This window comes from Mus caroli, unplaced genomic scaffold, assembly GCF_978045245.1.
Source record: "Mus caroli unplaced genomic scaffold, Mus_caroli_1 scaffold_2, whole genome shotgun sequence".
NCBI lineage: Eukaryota > Metazoa > Chordata > Mammalia > Rodentia > Muridae > Mus > Mus caroli.
The window spans coordinates 136,162,057-136,175,247 of NW_028227257.1; the positions used below are offsets into that span (position 1 = coordinate 136,162,057).

General features: G+C 38.0%; 1 protein-coding gene across 13 annotated transcripts in view; it reads left to right on the forward strand.

Moving 5' to 3' along the window:
* Qtman (queuosine-tRNA mannosyltransferase) overlaps positions 1–13,191 on the forward strand; it is a 384,758-nt gene that overhangs the window by 227,118 nt on the left and 144,449 nt on the right. The gene's annotated exons all lie outside the window — the stretch shown is intronic.

Below are 13,191 nucleotides of genomic sequence, written 5' to 3' on the forward strand. Positions count from 1 at the left end.
TTTTGTCTGACTTGAGCTTGCACAGATCTAATCCACAATGTCACAAACTGAATTTCTTATGGGCAGAGCTCAGTTGTCCTTAGAAAATACTCTTTTCTGTGGTCATTGCCTATTGCAGTCTTTCTTCCTGCTTGTGTGCAATGATCCAGAGCTGTGACAGGAAGAAATGCAATATATTTCTGGTTCTTTATCTTGGTAACATTCAGAATAGTAGTCTGGTAACTTGTGTATAGCAGTTTATAGATGAATTTTCAAATAGGATTCATCGGAGACCTGATTGATAGAGTAGTTACTCATTGTTTTCAGATGTTGTGGCAGTTTTGCAGCATGCTGCAAAGCTGAAATTGGATGAAAACTCTCATAGTTGATACCACTTGCTAATGCTGTATATGTTGGAGAATGTTGACATTGTTCAAGTCACATACACATCTGGTTGTTAAGACTTTAATGCTGTTTTTCAAAGGCCTCTGCTACTGAAGATCTTATATTAAACCTTACTACTTTAACAGACTTCATTATATCTACACGGACATGTGATGTCTGTATGCGAAACCTTAAATTTTGAAACTCACTAACTTTTTACATAAAAAAAAATACTCCTTTATCAGTTTGCCAAATAGAATTTAACCTCAGTTTGAGCAAGTAAATATAAGTTAATTATCACTTAAGAACTACAATACTAGTAAATTAGAATAACATCTTTTAATTCAGGTTTTAGGGTCTTATACTCTTTGCTAGTTTATAATTATTTCATTCTCAGTAGAAATGTCATGTTGTAAAGTTTATTTACTAGTTGTGTTTAGTAGTACATGCCTTTAATCCCCAGCACTCAGGAGCAGAGGCTGCTGGATTTTTGTGAATTCAAGAACAGCCTGCTCTACATAGGGAATCCTAGGCTAGCTTGGCCTGCATAACAAGTTCCAGGCTATCCAGGCTAGGCAGAGCCACATTGAGAGACCCATTTTCAAAGAAAACAAAGTTTCTTTACTGGTACATCAAAATTAAGAGTTTGTATGTTTAAACTTTTTTCTAAGGAATGAATAAGAAGTATGAAGATTGCCTGGCAGTGGTGTTGCATGCTGTTAAATTGCAGCACTTCTGAGGCAAAGGCAGGTGGGTCAGGAGGATTAGTACTGTGAAAATGGCCACCCTTCCAAAAGCAGTCTACAGATTTCATGCTATTCCCATCCAAATTCTAACAAACATTTCATAGATAGTAAAAAATAAAATAACTTCAGCTTTGAGAAACTTAAGGCCCCAGGGAGTGTGGAGGTCTGGAAGATGGAGTTTGGGGCCAGGGGGTTAGGGGGCGGGAATATAACATCTTCTTGAAGACAGGTATCTGGGGTGGGGAACTGTCGAGAACGGTCCAGGAAGGAGGGGCAATGACTGGACTGTAAAAAATTAAAAGTAGTTAAAATAAATAAACAAACAAAAAGAAACACAACCCTGGATAGATAAAACAGTCCTGAATAATAAAAGTCATACTACAGATGTCAACCATCCAAGATTTCTAGTTGTATTGCAAAGCGATAGCAATAAAAAACAAAATGGTGTTGACATGGAAGCAGACATGTTGATCATTGACATTGAATTTGACTCCACACAGTAGAAAGAGGTTCATATTGATCATCTTATATAAAACTCAGCCCCAGAACATGACACCATTAGCAAAGTCACTAATAAATTGGACCTTAGGAAGCTGAAAGCTTCTGTATGGTAAAAGACACCTGCATTCATGCAACCAGAAGCCTACAGAGAGAAAATATCTTTTCATTTATTTAGCTGATGGAAGGAGGGTCATTATGTAGAATAAGTTCAGAACTAAATAAAACAAAAAAACTGAACATCAAGAAAAGAAATAACCAACTTGGAAAATGGGTTTATTTGTTTGTTTGCTTGTTTGTTTGTATTTTCAAGTGAAAAACTCTGAAAAGATAAAACGCAGGGAGCTTGAGAAACATGTAAGAAATGTCCCACATCCTTAGTCATCAGGAACATGCAAATTGAAACTACATTGAGATTTCCTCTTACACCAGCTAGAAGAGCCAAGATCAATAAAACAAATGACAACACATTATAGGGAAGAGAACACTTATTTATGGCTGGTAGAAGGGTAAATTGGTACAGCCACTGTAAATCATTGTAGAGGTTTCTCGGGAAGCTGAGGATGGTTCTACTTCAAGATACAGCCATCCCACTCTTGGGCATGTACCCAGTCACTCTGCTTCTCACTACAGAGACACTCGCTCATCGTGCTCACTGCTGCTCTCCGCATAAAAGTTCAGTCTTGTGGTGAGTAATCTTGTTAACTTGATTGGGTGGAGACATGCCCAGGAGATTTGTAAAGTGCACCTCTGGATGTGTCTATTAGGTTTTTCAGATAGATTCACTAAGGGAGGGAGGGGACGCTCTGAATATAGTTAGCAGTAAGCCAGGGCTAGGGGTGGTCACTATGGCATTGAAGCACTGGATAAACCAGGGGCAAAATAAAATAAATTCTTTATGTCCCAGATAGCTAATGTCTTCTTTTTTTTTTTTTAACAGCAATAGAAAATCTAACATAATACTTTCATGATATCCTACATATTACTTTTCACAATCACAGATGTTCCCATTCTTTCTAGTTTTTCAAATCAGTTATGTAGAAAATATAACCCTTCCTTAGTTGAAAATTTAATGCAAAGAAACAGTTCGTGGATATTGGGAGGCTTTATTCTGCAGTTTTAATTAGACTTAAATGAGCATTAACAGAATTTTTTTGGACAGTAGCTAAAATACATAATATATGCTTTAGAGAATAAATGTTAATTCTTGTACAAAGAGAAGAACACTTCTTTACAAAACTAAAGAAGTTAAGAGTCAAGTGTTAAATTAATCTAGAGAAAGGGAATTTTTTTGGCCAGGCAAAAATAGCTTTGCTTATGTTATAAAAATCATTAGAGTTAAAAAGTGTTATTTGTAGTTATGGAATAATTGCTTGTTATATTAAGCATATGAAGCAGATAATGTCTAAAGATATCAGTACATGAGAAATTACCTTTCTAATAAATTCATTCTCCAATGAGGTGAATATATGTGTACCAGTGAAAGAGACAGAAAGACTGGGTGGGGGAGAGTGTGTGTGTGTGTGTGTGTGTGTGTGTGTGTGTGTGTGTGTGTGTGTGTGTGTGTGTACTTTGTTTTGAACAACTCTTACTGAGAACTGATGCCCATTCTTGTGCAGAAGTGGCTGAAGTGCTCAAGCATTGAAGGAGTTTAGGAATAGAGTTTCATATTCATCTGGCTTGACAACTTCTTTTTCAAACCTTGAAAAATAGTCTTGAATTCCACATTTTACAAATATTATTTAATAGAAAAAAAAAGCCAAAAATGAAAGATGGCTATGTAGGCAAATGTTTTTAAGGGACTCCTGAGAGGGTGGGATGCTAGGTGGAGGGAATTCTCCGTTCGTAACTACATATGATTGTGTGCATGAGTAACTCAGTGAAGATAGTGCACAGACAGAGATGATGAAGATTAACACTGGAACAGTCCCTGGAGGTAAGCTTTTTTTTTTAATTAGGTATTTTCTTCATTTACATTTCCAATGCTATCCCAAAAGTCCCCCATGCCTCCCCAATTCCCCTACCCACCCACTCCCACTTCTTGGCCCTGGACCAAAGTGTGGACACTTTGCCCCTTCTTAAAATTGGGAACAAAACACCCATGGAAGGAGTTACAGAGACACAATTTGGAGCTGAGACGAAAGGACGGACCATCCAGAGACTGCCGTACCCGGTGAGCTTTAAACTACTCTAGATACATAGTTTTGTGCCGTATCTTTAAAATAGGCACTTTCAGAGAACTGATTTTAGGAACATTCTGAGTAGAGAATAAAAGTAAGGTTCTACCGGTTACTGTAGCTCCAGTTCACTAGGATTTTCCATTAAATCAAAGGTAAAACAGTTTTGTGGTATGTCTGAGGTGCAGGAATCAAGTACAGGTACTTCTATCTATACTTCAATAATATTTAGGAACTTAATATTTGCATGAATTTATTTAATTGAGTGGTATATGCAAGGAAACAGTGAGTTGTTTGTTTTTGTTTTTGTTTTTAGTCCTTTCAGCCACTATAGATTGAATCTTCTTGAAATAGTGGAAAGGTTCAATGCTTACAAAGGCATTCTGAGGAGGACCATGGAGCATTAGCTATTTAGCTTGACTGAGAACAGGATTTGGGCCAGTAGTACTAGCTGTGTTTTATAGGGCCTAATACACTCCCATTTCAAGGTGATTGCCAGTTATTATGTGATCATGATAAGATAGACTTTAATTTCTGTGAGCATTAGCGTCATCAGCAACAATAATTTTTTGCATGTGGTGTGCCAGGTGTTGCATAAAATTTGTTAAGCCAGCATTCCTCCTGCTCTCTATATACTTAGATTGTTAAGAGTGGCACTGCTGGTTTTACCTATAAACAGGTTTGAAAGGCATTGGTTAGTGACAGCAGCTAGAGTCTTATATTTATGTATCTCACTCCACTAAATAGGAAGCTCCCAAGACAACAGATCCTGTGAGACAGAAATGTTTCTGTTAATTTTGCCAAGCAGAATTGGAGTCTATATTTTTATTGAAAAATCATAAAATACTCCTTGAAACATTTGATCACAGCAAAGTATCCTGACCAAAGACCATTTTGCTTGGATTTGATGAGGAAAGGCATGGGGAAGATCCTGGTACAAGATAAAGGGAAAATTTAATGAAGCATGTAATGTGGAAAGGAAGAGAGACATTCACTTAAGTCCTAACATGGGGACTGTCAAGTTTATTCAAGTCTTCAGTGCATTATCAACAGGAAGGGTGAGCTAGCATGCCTTTCCCCTATAACGAAACCCCAAGCTGTTCTGATACTGATAAGTATATGATACTTTCTATATTAATAATAACTTTTGCCTCTATTGTATCTATTAAATACTAGCTTTTGAGGATTATAATCCTTTTTTTTTTCTTATTGCCATCATTGCATCATTCCAAAATTTGCCTAGGATTACCCTTCCTCAAAATAATTGAGCTTATCTTAGAGAACTAGGTCATTACCTCTGCTTTGTGATGGCAACTGCCATTACTTTATCCCGTGACTACATTGACTTCTCTTGCTGACCCAAAAAGATGTATAGAAGGAACTTTAAGCTATGTGTGTATATATATCTTGTACATATACATCCACTGTCAGGTGATAGGTGTGGTTATAAATTAAACATGGAGTCTCTCTTAATTCCTCTGAATTCTTTATAACATGAGCACAATTCTTCTTAATAAACATTAGTAATGAGTAAACATTTCTGGGATATTGGAAAAGACAATTTGTATGGTGCTGGGCACCATGACCAAGCATAGCGTAGCACTCAGCCCTTTGACATTTGTGCACACTCCCCTCTTTTCACTTCAAGTGGATGCAGCTTCTGGAGAAGCACTTGCGATGATTGGAAAGTCAGGATTGCATTTTGACTGCTTAATCTATAGGAACATATTGGAATATTTATAAAGGATGTGAGGAACTGTGATTGAAAGTGGACATCATAATTGTCTGCCTACTTGCTGTATTCACATGTAGACAAGCCTTATCACTGAAAGTTGATATGGAAATATTAAGTATAGATTATAATAATTATCGTGGAGCCTTTTGAAAACCAAGCTTGTGCTGTTATCTGAAAATCTCGTGTTTTCATTGTGAGCCTGCCTAGTGAGATAGCTCAGAACCTGGAACTTGGTCTGTGTAGAAACTAATTGTCAGCTCAGTGTGCAGAGGCTGTTAAAACACCTCTGCAACCAGGTCTGCCAAGTGCTTGTGCTCCCAGGCCTTCATCTTCTGGAGTGCCCCACCTTTCTTCAGGGAGGATGAAGGCAACTGAAGCGCTGACAGAACAAGCCTTCAAGCAGCATGCAGAACTTAGAGTTGCCCGAGAGAAACCTAGATGAGTCTTGAAATAGGAGCTTCATTGTAAACATCCCAAAAGACCAAGCATTTGAAATTGAAGGAAAGATGAGAGTCTTGGAAGAAGCAGACAGACACATTTGAAACAAGTGTTTCTGAGGCTGGAGGGCAAGCATGGAGTGGCTTAAAGCATTTCTGAAAGCCATTTCTGTCAGAATCAGCGTTTCCTTTACAGAGAGTTTAAGTGGAAGGTAGGGCATTTGTGAAGATGGGCACTGGAAACGGAAGGAAGTGGCACTCATCACCATATTGAGAGTATTCAGCACCCGGGTTATTGCAGTGGTTACACACAGGTCTGACTCTAGGATAATGGTCTCTGACTTTCATCCTCCCTCCCGTTCAAAATCTAACTGAAGGAATTTTGAGCAGGGTTTGTAAAAACATAAAAGTTGGAGCATCAAACAAAGCAGACACCCAAGGTACGAGAAGCCAGTCAGCTGAGCAGAGCTGGTGATGAAATGAAAACTCTAGCATGTGGGTGGGCACTGCAGTAGCGGAACCTGTCGACTCAGAGGGAGCAGGAGTCAAGTGCTTCTATGGTTGAAGAAGATCAAAGGTCAAGTGAAGAGGATCTGTAGAAAGACAGGGGCTGAGTGGTGAGGATAAATAGTTTTGAAATGTCTTCAGTAGCTTGTAATTGAGTAGTGGAATTCAAAGTAAATATATTAGGAGATAAAACATAGCATTTGGATCAGAAAGGGGCAGGCCTTTGTGTGTGGATTTAGGAAAAGGTGCTTCAGAAATCTGAAGCGAGGCCTTCGTTTTACTTGCATTTCAGCCAATAGAACAGGATGATATGCACTTATTTATCCGTTTAGATTAAGGTGTGTAAGTATGTGCTCCTAGGCAAAAAATAATAGAAGCTTGATGGTTTCATTTAAAAGTTAGAAAGATATATGAAAGCACAAATGTGTATGAATAGATCAAATTTTAAAGTTTTTTTTTCCTTTAAGAAATGTATTGTTCTTTCCACATTGCTCCATCTTGGCCGGCAGTAAGGCCAGCTCAGCATGCTGCCGTGGAGTGTTTTAGACTGGAGTGTGCACCGGCGTCTGTTTGTTTGCAGCAGATGATTTGACTGAGCTTTGATGCGCCGTCACTCTGCCTTTTGTGTACTTGAGCAGTGAGCAATGTAAACTCATTTTCTGAACACTTTGATTACTTGAACATCCCAGTGCCCGTGGCATGTGACAGAGAAGAGCACTCTCCACTAATCAGATAGATATGCTTCAAGCGTATTTACACAAAATAATGAAAACAGCTGTTAGATACCTTTAAACTTGAGTGTGTTTTGTTATTAATCTACTAGCCTGTACACATGACACTGTAATTCTTCACTCACTCAAGTTGCCTTTAATGACACAGTAATAAAACCGAGCGGGATGAAAGTAATGGAATTGTAGAATGTAATGCCTCAATTGTTCTACAGTGTCTTCCTTTTTTTGCCAAAATAAACCACAATTAAGTCCATATGGTGTTTTGAAGTTTTCGAGCAATGACCCTAATAAAAAGTAATGAATTTGTGACAAAAGAAAGCATGGCTGTCTTTTAAGCAGATATCTTTACTATTGATCTAGATATGATTATGGACTGGCATGCTGATAGAAGAAAGGCCCAATGTACTTAGCACGAGAGGTTTACTTGTGATTCATTTTACTCTTATGACATTTAGATTTTTTAAGTAGAAATACCATAGGCCAGTAGTTAAGACACCCATGTGATAAGGTCTAACATGTTAAGCAAATAATAGATATTCTTCAAGCATAGACTATTTTAGATAATCTATAATACTCCTGTAGAATGAGCTGCTAAAATTGGTTGTAGGGAAGTGAGATGGTTTAGCCAGAAAAGGTACTTGCCAGCAAGCCTGATGGAACCTGTGTTCAGTCCCTGGGGCCTATGGTAGAAGAGGAGACATGATTGCTACAAGTTGTCTTCTCGTCTCCAAACACTAGTGCCATGACATATCCCACAATTAAGGAAATGAAATTTTCAGACAATGTATTAAAATAGATTTTGCTTTTAGAGTTTAACTGGCACTTGTGTATATTATGCCATTGTGTTTCTGGTTTTACTGTAAAAAAGTTTTTCTGTATTGCAAACTGCATCCAGGAAGAGTTCTATTTTATTCCCATGAACACCTAGCTCACCTGCAAGCAATATAACTGTAAGAGTTTTGAGACTAATTTTAAAACTTGTATCAGAGTAGGCAACAATCACTTTTAAAATAAAGCATTTTAGTAGTAGCTGCATCTTAAATCTAGATTAAGCAGATTATTAATTTAAATAGAAAAGAAGTAAGAAAGTCACAACACCAAGTACCTGAGTTTTGTTGTAATTGCCTATTTGTAGCTGTAGAAAGAAAAAGAAGTATGAAGTGGAGACACAGGAAGAAGACGTTTCAACCAGAGTGCCAGCACTTCGTACTATGCTCCGCATATACCAGGTTTTTCTCTTAATGTTATTTTTTGAGGTTGGAGGGCCTCATCTAAAAGTTGAGCTCATTATGTTCATTATTACTTAAAATTATTACTGTTTTTTACTTATTTTTTATTAGATCTTTTCTTTACCTACATTTCAAATGTTATTCTCTTTTCTCCTTTTCCCTCCTTTCACCCTATCCCACCCCCCTTCCCCCTGCTTACCAACCCATCCACTCCTGCTTACCTTTCCTGGCATTCCCCTATACTGGGGCATCCAGCCTTCACAGGACCAAGGGCCTCTCCTCCCTTTGTCCCACAAGGCTATCCTTTGCTACATATGAGGCTGGAGACCTGGGTCCCTCCATGTGTACTCTTTGGTTGGTGGTTTGGTCCCTGGGAGCTCTGGGGGTACTGGTTGGTTCATATTGTTGTTCCTCTGCAAACCCCTTCAGCTCCTTTGGTCCTTTCTCTAGCTCCTCCAATGGGGACCCTGTGCTCAGTCCAATGGTTGGCTGAGAGCATCCACCTCTGCATTTGTCAGGCACTTGAAGAGCCTCTGAGGAGACAGCTATATCAGGCTTGGGTCAGCAAGCACTTGTTGGAGTCACAATAGTGTCTGGGTTTGGTAAATATATATGGGATGGATACCCAGTTGGGCCAGTCTCTGGATGACCTTTCCTTCAGTCTGCTCCTAACTTTGTATCTGTATCTCCCATGTGTACTTTGTTCCCCCTTCTAAGAAGGACCAAAGTATCCACACTTTGTTCTTCCGTTTTCTTGAGCTTCATGTGGTCTGTAATTGTATCTTGGGCATTCTGGGTTCTGGGCTAATATCCACTTATCAGTGAGTGCATACCATGTGTGTTCTTTTGTGATTGGGTTACCTCACTCAGGATGATATTTTCTCATCCCATCCATTTGCTTAAGAATTTCATGAATTCATTGTTTTTAATAGCTGAGAAATACTCCATTGCGTAAATGTACCACATTTTCTGTATCCATTCCTTTATTGAGGGACATCTGGGTTCTTTTCCAGTTTCTAGATATTATAAATAGGGCTGCTATTAACGTGGTGGAGCATGTGTCCTTGTTATACCTTGGAGCATCTTCTGGGTATATAATGCCCAGGAGTGGTACAGCTGGGTCCTCAAGTAGTATGATGTCCAATGATCTGAGGAACTGCCAAACTGATTTCCAGAGTGTTTGTACCTCTTTCTCCACATCCTCATCAGCATCTGCTGGCACCGGAGTTTTTGATCTTAGCCATTCAGACTGGTGTGAGGTGGAATCTTAGGGTTCTTTTGATTTGCATTTCCCTGATGACTAAGGATGTTGAACATTTCTTTAGGTGCTTCTCAGCCATTCTGTATTCCTCAGTTGAGAATTCTTTAACTCTGTACCCATTTTTAAATATTTGTTTCTCTGGAGTCTAACTTCTTGAATTCTTTGTATATATTGGATATTAGCCCTCTTTCTGCTGTAGCATTGGTAAAGATTTTTTCCCAATCTGTTGGGTGCAGTTTTGTCCTATTGACAGTGTTCTTTGCCTTTCAGAAGCTTTGGAATATTATGAGGTCCCATTTGTCAATTCTTTTTTTTTTAATTTTTAATATTTTTATTACATATTTTCCTCAGTTACATTTCCAATGCTATCCCAAAAGTCCCCCATAGCGCCCCCCACTTCCCTACCCACCCATTCCCATTCTTTTGGCCCTGGCATTCCCCTATATTGGGGCATATAAAGTTTGCAAGTCCAATGGGCCTCTCTTTCCATTGATGGCCGACTAGGCCATCTTTCGATACATATGCAGCTAGAGACAAGAGCTCCGGGGTTCTGGTTAGTACATCATGTTGTTCCAACAATAGGGTTGCAGATCCCTTTAGCTCCTTGGGTACTTTCTCTAGCTTCTCCATTGGGAGCCCTGTGATACATCCAATAGCTGACTGTGAACATCCACTCCTGTGTTTGCTAGGCCCCGGTATCGTCTCACAAGAGACAGCTATATTTGGGTCCTTTCAGCAAAATCTTGCTAGTGTATGCAATGGTGTCAGCGTTTAGAAGCTGATTATGGGAAGGATCCCTGGATACGGCAGTCTCTAAATGGTCCATCCTTTCATCACAGCTACGAACTTTGTCTCTGTAACTCCTTCCCTGGGTGTTTTGTTCCCAATTCTAAGAAGGGGCATATTGTCCACATTTTGGTCTTCATTCTTCTTGAGTTTCATGCGTTTAGCAAATTGTATCTTATATCTTGGGTATCCTAAGTTTTGGGCTAATATCCACTTATCAGTGAATACATATTGTGTGAGTTCTTTTGTGATTGTGTTACTTCACTCAGGATGATGCCCTCCAGGTCCATCCATTTGGTTAGGATTTTCATAAATTCATTCTTTTTAATAGCTGAGTAGTACTCCATTGTGTAAATGTACCATAATTTCTGTATCCATTCCTCTGTTGAGGGACATCTGGGTTCTTTCCAGCTTCTGGCTATTATAAATAGGGCTGCTATGAACATAGTGGAGCATGTGTCCTTTTTACCAGTTGGGACATCTTCTGGATATATGCCCAGGAGAGGTATTGCTGGATCCTCCGGTAGTACTATGTCCAATTTTCTGAGGAACCGCCAGACTGATTTCCAGAGTGGTTGTATAAGCTTGCAATCCCACCAACAATGGAGGAGTGTTCCTCTTTCTCCACATCCTCGCCAGCATCTGCTGTCACCTGAATTTTTGATCCATTTGTCAATTCTTGATCTTAAAGCATAAACTATTTGTATTCTGTTCAGGAAATTTTTCTCTGTGCCCATGTGCTCAAGGCTCTTCGCCATTTTCTTTCCTGTTAGTTTCAGTATGTCTGGTTTTATGTGGAGAAAGAAATTGAAGAAGATCTCAGAAGATGGAAAGATGATCGCCCATGTTCATGGACTCTGGCAGGATTAATGTAGTAAAATGGCCATTGTGCCAAAAGCAATCTACAGATTCAGTGCAATCCTCATCACAATTCCAACTCAATTCTTCATAGAGTTAGAAAGGGCAATTTCCAAATACATCTGGAATAGTAAAAAACCCAGGATTGCATAAACTGTTCTCAACAATAAAAGAACTTCTGGGAGAATCACCATTATTGTTGTTTTAAAATACATGTTAAACCTTTTAACAGTACATAGTAAACATTCAATATACATATTTTAATATTTATATGGTTGGTTGGTTTTTTGACTTTTTGCAACAGTCTTTGTAGCCTATGTAGAGGTCCCTGTGTAGCCTAGGCTACACAAAGTCTTGCATGCTTTTTGATTGCCTGTTACTAGGATTATAATTATGTGCCACCATATTTGCTCTACAATTTAATATTATTCAGACCACTCTTCTAAAGTCCCTCATTAGAATGACAGCATGTGTATATGTACACACGTGTCTGTTGAAGTCAGGGAGTTCAGTGTGTAGAGACTACACTACCTGCCAGAGATTACCATGGTACTATGAAAGCAAAATACGAAATAATCTTTTTGAGAAGTTCAAATCTAATGCACCTAAAAGTTCACTTAAAAACACAGATATACACAGGCAAGCTACCGGGGCATGACTGGTCAAAGGATGCAATATCTGAAGAGCAGAGCTGGAGACTAAAGGGGAAAAAAATGTGTAGTCTGAGAAAGATGTTATATAATATTAAAGAGAAATATGCTTTCAGCTAATTTGTTCTGCCTTTTAGATTACTTAATAGTTTTGCCTATTTCTGCATGTTCTTTCTTCATTTTAATAACTTTATATTGTGGTTATTCTTGGAGGTTTTCTTCTGATACATAGTACTTTTATTGATGCATTTCTTACTTCATTTTTTAGGATACCAAAAAACGTAATGGGATTCATGAAGTTTTGTCTTCTATGTGTCTTATATTTTGTTCTCAATTCTTTCCCTCTCTGTCTCCTTTCTAGATTAATTTTAATTTTCCCTCTCTGTCTCAATTCTAGATTAATTTTAGACAACATATTTATCAATGTTGTCTTTTGATCAATGAATATATTCAATCTTCCTTTTAAGATATTCATGAATTTCTCATATATGAATATTAATATCACAAATAGTAATGCTTTGGAGTTTTCAATAGATAATTGTCATACACCTTATATCTGTTTTTTTAATGTTTTCAGTTTTGTGTTTTGATTTTTATATAGTAATTTTTAAATAGTAAGTTCTGTTTGTTTGTTTGTTGCTTGTTTCTGATAGAGTCTTTTGGAGCCCAGGCTGGCTTTGAACTTTTTCCTTTTCCATTTCCTTAGTACTGCAATTATAGCCATGTGCCATCACACCTAGTTTTTGAATGATAGCACCTCAAAGCCAATTTTTATGATCAATTTTATTCTATTTCCTACCTGGTCTATATCATGCAGACATAAATAGTATTTCCACTCTTTCTAATGTCAATGAATTTATATGTTCATTTGTTTGTTTATATTTAGTATTACATGGGTTAGGTCCTCTTGTTCTATTACTTTTAGTTAAAGATGGTAAGAATATACATTTTTATCTTTTCCCAATTAAGTCTTTGCCATTATCCTTGCCATTAGTCTTTTTTTCCTGCCTTTTCTGTCCTTTTTTTTTTTCCTTTTTTTCTTATTCTTTCAATTCCTTCTTTTTTTGGTGTAAATTTCAACTAATTTTTTTAGTTGCCTTCTCTATTATAGCATGTGTCATTATATGTGTTAATCCTCTTAGCGTAGTTTTAGTTGTGAATTATTTGAAAGTCAGTGTGTTGAGGCAATCGGGGGTTCTTTGAAGTCAGAGCA